We start from the raw sequence: 7770 nt of genomic DNA, 5'->3' as shown, positions 1-7770 counted from the left end.
CCCTCTACGTCCCGGGAGCCCCACTCCTTCCTCCCTAGTGCGAGTGGGCCCCAGCGCTGACTTTCGGGTGACTCCCTTCTCCCCCCCTCCCTGGGACCTTCAGTGGCTCCCCGCCCGCCGTCCGGCATCTCAGACGTGGCTCCTGGAGGCGGGGGGAGGGGGAGGAGGGTATAAAGGGCGGGAGACTGCGCGGGCCGAGACCCGAGACGTGGCGCGCCCACCCTGCCGGCCTCATCTCCAGGTACGTGCGCGTCCCCCGGGCGAATCTGGCCCTGTGGTGGGGTGGGTAGGGGCCGCCGGGGCCTCCCGGACTCCGAGTTTGTGATTTTATTCATTTTGTGTGACATCCCATGTGTGCTGTGAGCTGGAAACTCCTAAAAGACCGAAAGTAGCTTCGGGTTCTTGCAGAAGCTGTTTTAGGGTACACCTCCCGAGGAGTTCGGCCGGATTTCACTGGAATGAAGTTAGAGAAATGAACAAATCCGACCAACCAAGGGAGGCACGTCGGGGAGTGGGGGTCCCCAGGTAGCCATGCTGAAAAGGAACCCTCGCAGGGACAAAGTCAGCTTATCCAACTCTGGACCAAATCTTACTTGTTGCACTTTTGCCGGATCTTTCGGCCTTATGGAGCAAGTAGAAAAGTGAAAGATTTATAACTGGAAAGCATAGTACTTTTCAAAACGCTTAGAATTTGATACTTTGTTGCAAAACTTCCGTTTGGAACCCAGAAGGGCCGGCGGGTCACCCTTTCCCTCTGGATGGGGGTGGGGAACGGTATGTATCTCTGGGCCCTGTTTTTCTGGATCTGGCCTCAGAGGGTGGCTTTGAAGTTTCCCTTGCCAGAGGAAAGGCAGGAACGCTCCCACCGCGGTCCCCTCTTACTGCAGTGACATAGGATACCCCTATGGCCCACATCCACACAACCGCTCCAGGGTCTGGTTCTTGGGGTTCGTGGGTCTTGCAAGGGCTGGGTGTGCGCTAACTGAGCACATCTATAAAACAAAGGACAGGGCACTGGCTGTGAGATTTCGACCACGCAGATCCAAAAGGACAATAGAAGTACAAAGTGACACTGATTTGTCTTTATGGTGGAGAACTATTTTTTATATAAAAGAACTAAATAAAAACAATTCTGAAGATTTCCATGGGAGCTGAGCCCTGCCCCAAATCTCGTTTCTCTCGCTCACTGTGGGTACTCACTCGGATTTCCTGTGAGACATCCAGAGGAAATGTCAGTGTTGGAGGGCCTCTTTGAAGAAGTATTCTTTCCTGACTGTGCTGGGGACATTCCACCTGGTGCAGAGCAGCCTGCTGGCTCCTGGAGCCTTAATGGAAGGCTTAACACCTCTTCTGTGCCTGTAACACAGGACCTCAGCTCCTTCCTGACATTCCCATTGATTCTTCTGCCTACGTGGCACAGGGGCCTGGGAGCCCTCTCCTGGCTATTCTTCGCCTGGGGAATTGGTGGGAGGGGAGGGAGGACCTTGCCACCTTGGAGTGAGTGAGGGGACCTGTAGAGCCCTCAGTCCTCAGGAAAAAGGGAGGCAGGAATTAGAACCCAAATGTCTTTAGCTAATCCTTGTCCCTCAACATTATCACAGTTAAAGGCACACACACAGTTAAAAACATGCCTGGCACGTAGAGAGTTAAGCATTGGGAAGAAACTGGCTATCTAACACCATAACCCAGGAGGGATCAGAGCATCGTGCTTAATACGTAACTTTGTGTGTATCTGGGGCTGGAGCGGATTTTATATGCAATGTACAGGCAACAAGGAAGCATTGTTAAAATATGTATATTTCATGATAATGAATTACAAACTAATTAATAGTAAGAATGAGATAGTGCCTCCTTAGTTTAAAGTGAAATGGACCCAAATTGATGGTGATTTTACCTTGTTACCTGGGGAAAGCTCCTTTACTTTTCCGAGCTAGTCTTTTCCTCTGGAGCTGACACCAACCTGCTGGTGAGTGTGTCCTCCGTGAGCATGGAGTTAGGTGGGGATGAAAGGGAGGCCCTCCCCGGGGCCCAGCACAGAGGTAGGCTCTTTTTTTTTTTTTTTAAGTTGATTTATTTTGAGACTGAGAGAGCAGGGGAGGGGAAGAGAGAGAAGGAGAGAGGAAGAATTCCAAACAGGCTCTGCACTCTCTGTGCAGAGTGAGACACAGGGCTCAAACCCAGGAACTGGGAGATCATGACCAGAGCAGAAACCAAGATCCCAACGCTCAACCACCTGAGCCACCCAGATGCTCCAAAAGTAGGCTCTCTACAAATAAAATTATTCTAAAGAATCCACAGATGTTTTCTTTTCCCCTAATGAAATTTCTGAGTTTCTTTTTTTCCCTTCGAGAAGCCATTCCTCATCGAAGAACTTCCTCCATTAACTGCTTCTCGTCGCACTATAAAGCTGGAGGTGATCATTCCAGAACAAAACTGTCTCCTTCTCTTCTTTTCAGGATAAAATGATAGCTCCCCCTGCACTGTTTCTGATGAGCCAGGCATATAATGTAAAAAAAAAAAACAAAAACAAAAACGAGAAACCCAGCCAGACACTTGGTGAAAATGATGAACCGTAGGGCGCTGATTCATGTGACTTGAAAAACGCCATCCATTTCCTGATTCACCTTAATCTCTGTGTAGAGAGGCGAAAGTTCGCTAATGTCTCTGAAATAAGTAACCAGATTTGTCTCCTCTTTTCCTCTCTCCTTTCCGACTGAATTCCAGCCACGCCGACTCTGTGGAGCGGAGGCCAGATCACCCCCTGGAAGAGGCGAGGACGCCACCGCCGTAGGTCAGGAGCGCCTGCACAGGGAAGCCTGGGTATCTGTGATCTTTACGCAGTGATGAGATAGTATTAATGTCATGAAACACCTTCATCCAAAAATCGTGGCCTCCGGGTGTTTACATCTTCACTGGCTTTTTTTACAGGGAGCCAGGGGCCCACACATAATCATCAACCACAGTGCTCCTGCCCTCCGGATTTCCTTCTTTTAGATCCCATGACATTTGGGGCACGTGGGTGGCTCAGTCAGTTAAGCATCTGACTTTGGCTCAGGTTGTGATCTCATGGTTTGTGAGTTCGAGCCTCATATTGGGCTCTGTGCTGACAGCTCAGAGCCTGGAGCCTGCTTCAGATTCTGTGTCTTCCTCTCTCTCTGCCCCTCCCCCACTCCTGCTCTATTTCTCTCTGTCTCAGTAATAAATAAAAACATTTAAAAATATGTTTAGATCCATGGCATGCATGTAAGGGTTTGTAACACTGCTTGATCATCGGACTAACCCTATCAGTGTTTGTAGACGGCCACGTATTGGTAAAAAGATAGGCCATTTAATTCCCTGCTGAGATTGCCTAGGGCTCTTCTCTGTTCGTGTATGTAAAGATCTAAAATTATGGCTACAGGTGATGCAGCCTTAAGTTTTGAGAGATGACGAATCACTAGGTCGGCAGAGCTTAGGATGTCTTCAGTCCTGCTCGAGTCCCTTGAGCTTTACTAGAAAATCTTTAGGGTTCTTTTACCCAAGAAAGGCTCACCACCCCCCTTAGCACAGCAGCCCTCTCCCCTGTAAGCAGGCCAGTTTTATTCAAAATCAGCAGCCCGGAAACCAGGATGCAGCAGAAAGAAAATACGCCTGGCACATCCGAGAATGAGCACAATGGGCATGGTCCCAGGTGCAGGTGCTGGGCCCTCACAAAAGGACAAGGTCCACTGCATGGGCACCTGCTCTCAGCCCTCTGCCAAGCTGCCTCTGGACACTCATTCTCTCCATGCCTTTGTCCACCCAAGTCCAACCAGGGCCTGCCTCGAGCTTCCCTTGTCTGGCCAGAGACACTTGCTTTGCCACTGGCACCTTGGCCGTGGAGGCTGACACAGAGTGACTTGACCTTCACATGCCCCAGGTGAAGGGCGCTCCCTTGGATTAATTCCACAGGTGAAAAACACTTCATGGCTACATTTAGGGGAGCAGTCTACTCACAGCCACTCTGCTAGGAGGAAGAAGTGAAGGAAACATGAGCCAGAGCCTACCTTCAAGAAGAAGTGCTCCTGTCGTTTTTACTTAGAAAAGCTTAGTAATTCACCTTGCTTCCAGGAAGGACCTGTTAACAAAAGACACTACAATTTCACATTAGTTTTACTTTAGTAAAACTTTCTGCTTTCACTTCTGTGTATCCAGAAGACCAAAGAAGACTAGAGATCTGGGAGTATTTTTGCCTTTTCTTTACAATTGAATTTCTACCAACCCAATTTCCGTTAAAAAATTTTTTAAGTAAAAAATAGCTGTGCTCAAAACACCTGAAGTCATTTTTTTATTATTGTAGTATGGGAAGAGGGAAAAGGCTAGGTTTAAAAGATTTTTGGAATAACTGGGGGAGATGCAGATGGTCTGTGGCATGGAAATCATATCTGTGTGGTGTCCTAAGTGCTCTTTTCTGACTGGGCCTTGTATGAATCTTGAGTGTCTCTGTAAGCACACAATGGCTGTACTTGAATCAATCTTCTTACTATTCCTTTGTCTCTGGAAATAGAGCTTTGATGTTGGGGGGGAGTCCCTTTGGAAATGTATTTTCAAAAATAATGTTAGTCCTACATAAATTTAGAAATAAAATACAAATTGGTCTGCCTCTGTATTCCATCATTCAACGAGGAGATTAACTCATAATGACCTTGAGTTCAATGAAAAGAATGTCTACCAAGTGAAATTAAGCCAATGGGCAAAGTGCCTCCTGAATCCTGAAGCAAGGCAGTGGGAAGACGGGCTGTCAAGGATCCTGTCAGCCATCTGTCACATCTCATTTGAGACCCTTCCTTTCATTCCTCTTGCTGTCGCCTTAACTCAGAATGTCAACTTCTCTCACCCCAAATCTCACCACCTCGGACCGGTCTCCTTGCGGCTCTCGGTCTATAGTGTACATAGACTTCAGCGATTATCTTCAAACAGCAATCCAAATCGTCCTTAATAACACAGACCTCCTTGATTTTATTTGAATTGCAATCTTCCCAGCTTAAAAATAAAAAGTCTTGAAGCGAGGTGAGACCACGGAACTTAGCTGTGACGGATAAGATGTAAGTGGGCGCAGTTCCAAGAACAGCGTCATAAAAGGGGCCACCCATGAACACCGTGATCTTTCTTGACCTTCCCTCTCACTTGGGGTTTTTGCCTGGAACGTGATTGTGGTAGCTGAAGTTTCCATTCATCACCCTGGACTGTAAGGTCCCCTTGATGATACAGACCATGAGACAAAGATAGTAGAGCTAAAACTTAGAGACGAAATCCCTGGTGGCCCTCTGGAACCCCCACGTCAGCGCGGAATCACTTAGCCCCAAACCACAACGTGAGAAAGAAATAACTTTTCCTTTGGTTTATTCAGCACTTTTTCTGTTCTGGATTTATCAGGAGAATGCGATTCCTGACAGACAGAAGATAGAAGGTTCTTCCAGATCAGGCATCCCTGCAGCTTTATGTCACCATTACCACCCCTACTGTCCTCCCCTGACCCTCCCTCATTCCATGCTTTCCCTCTTTCAACCAGCTTTGTCACAGAGCACGCGCCCAGCATTTGGCTGCACATTAGGAATAGAATGGAGAGGAAGCAGAAGGTCCCTGTCCTTTTAGGACAAGCCTCATCCAAAAAATGGCCTGTGAGCTGGCATTCAAAGGATGATTAGTGACTTATGAGAAAAGGGGGTCATTCAGGGGAAGAGTGAAATCCAGAGAAGAGTGGAAATACTAACTTTAGAATTTAACTCAAACGCACTTGTTAAAATGCCAGGGACAGTAATAGTAATTGCAAAAGAATAGCAATAGGTACAATTGTATTAGACAGTAGAGAGGAAAAAGATGAAATAAGGCAATTTGATCAATCCAGTAAAAGGCTAGAAAGAGAAAGAAGACAGAAATGGAAAAAAAAATTATAGAGGGAAAAGAACTAGTAGAAATTAGTAACCATGTAAAATTGCATTATAGCAGAAAGCAGAGAAATACTATGGGAAAAATATGTCAGCCAAATATCAGTCACAATAAAGTTAGTTTACAAATACTAATATCAGTAAAACAGATTATAGAACAAACGTCTTTTTCAGTAAAAATATTCATCACTGAAAAAAATTATCCCATTAGGAAAAACAAATGTGTATGCAACTAACAAAATAGTTTCAAAATATTAAAGGTAGGGGCATCTGGGTGGCTCAGTCAGTTAAGCAACTGACTTTTTATCTCGGCTCAGATTATGATCTCACAGGTTTATGAAGTCAGTCCCATCAGGCTCTGTGCTGACAGTGCAGAGCCTACTTGGGATTCTTGCCCTTTCTCTCTGCACCCCCCTCAATATATATATATTGAGTAAAAATATACAGGATGGTTAGTAAAATTAACAATTCCACAGTCATTGATGAAGTGCATTCCTGCCACTAGTGGATAAATCCCAGGGAGAAAAACAGTGTGAATTAAGATATCCTATGAAAAGTAATTAACGAAGCTATTCTAATAGAAACATTAAATACTCAGGCAAGATTTACAAAAATTAAGCAAGTCCGAGGCCATAATGCAAGCCACAGTGAATTTTTAATAATCTCCATCATGAGATTGGGTTACAAATTAATAATTTAAAAATAATTGAGAAAGCTTACATTTATCAGGTGTAATCCACATTTCCAGTAGCATGTGTGAAAAATTGTAAAGGAAATCAGGAAAACTCATATGTTGCATGAAAATGAAGTGTTTAAAACTTACATAATGTGGCTAAAGTAGTATGTATGGAGAAATTTAGCCTTGAGCACTTATATTCGGAGAGAAGGGCTGAAATTAACAAGACAAGTGCCCAACTCAAAGTTAGGAACAAAGCAGGGAAATATAGTTATTAATATCACATATTAATAAAGTAAAAAACAAAATAAAATAAACTACAAAATAAAAAACAATAAAATATCAATAAAATAAGCAAATATCTGGCAAGGTATATAATTCACTAGAAAATTTAACTTTAGGGAACTAAAAAAGAAATGAAAATCAAAAATACATTTATAGCCAATAAAGAAACTGAGTCAGTAAACCTCAAATAAACTAAATAGGATGAGTGATCATTTCAATAGCACTTAACGTACTTCGATGAAATTCAACGTACGTTTGTCATTTAAGAAATACTTCTTGGCTATTGGACTGGTAACAGGAAGGAAGTTGCCCAGTTTGATAGACTATCTTTCAAAAAGAGAATCCACAAACACCTTGACATATAATCATGAGAGGTTGGAGATGTTCGATTGAAAAGAAATCCAAGATAAGCAAGCACACTTCTACCCCTCCATGTGACTAAAACCATGATTATTGAAAGGAAGAAACAAACTTAACCCCAGACAATAGAATTGTCTCCAGCAAAGACACTTAAGAACATCTACAGATAAGTAATAAGAATAGAGAGAAAGTTTGTAAATTTGCTCCCCAAAATCTCAATATATAAATCAATTCTGCTACCATAAACCAGAAGCAAAGATAAGAAAATATAATTTAGAAAAATTATCATTAACAAAAATAAATCAGTATGTTACCTAACTTATTTTGGCAAAAGATATGTTGGATATCTTAAAGAAAAAAGAAAGAGCTTAAAGAATATCAAAATAAATTGGTGCTATCCCATATCTGTGTGGAGTGATTCAGTATATATAATATCTTGGATATTAAATATTTGTTCAGAAATGTTTTTGCTCCCCAAATTCATCCATAAATACAATGGAGATCCAATCAAAATCTCAACTGGCTACATGGAACTTAAGTAGA

General features: G+C 43.6%; 1 long non-coding RNA gene and 1 other non-coding gene across 2 annotated transcripts; one reads left to right on the top strand and one right to left on the bottom strand.

Annotated features, from left to right (window-relative positions):
* Positions 1-312: 312 nt before the first annotated feature.
* On the bottom strand, positions 313-656 carry LOC115293296. Its single transcript, XR_003909476.1, has 2 exons — positions 594-656; positions 313-453 (listed from the first exon to the last, which is right to left on the bottom strand). It is a non-coding gene; the product is annotated as an uncharacterized LOC115293296 (long non-coding RNA).
* Positions 657-2555: 1899 nt separating this feature from the next.
* Positions 2556-2625, top strand: LOC115295115. The gene has a single exon (XR_003910339.1). It is a non-coding gene; the product is annotated as a small nucleolar RNA SNORD123 (small nucleolar RNA).
* Positions 2626-7770: the final 5145 nt, after the last annotated feature.

The sequence above is a fragment of the Suricata suricatta genome, chromosome 6 (genome assembly GCF_006229205.1).
Source record: "Suricata suricatta isolate VVHF042 chromosome 6, meerkat_22Aug2017_6uvM2_HiC, whole genome shotgun sequence".
In the NCBI taxonomy this organism is placed as follows: Eukaryota; Metazoa; Chordata; class Mammalia; order Carnivora; family Herpestidae; genus Suricata; species Suricata suricatta.
Note: the sequence above shows the minus strand (reverse complement) of the source record. Positions and strands in the feature narration are given on the sequence as shown.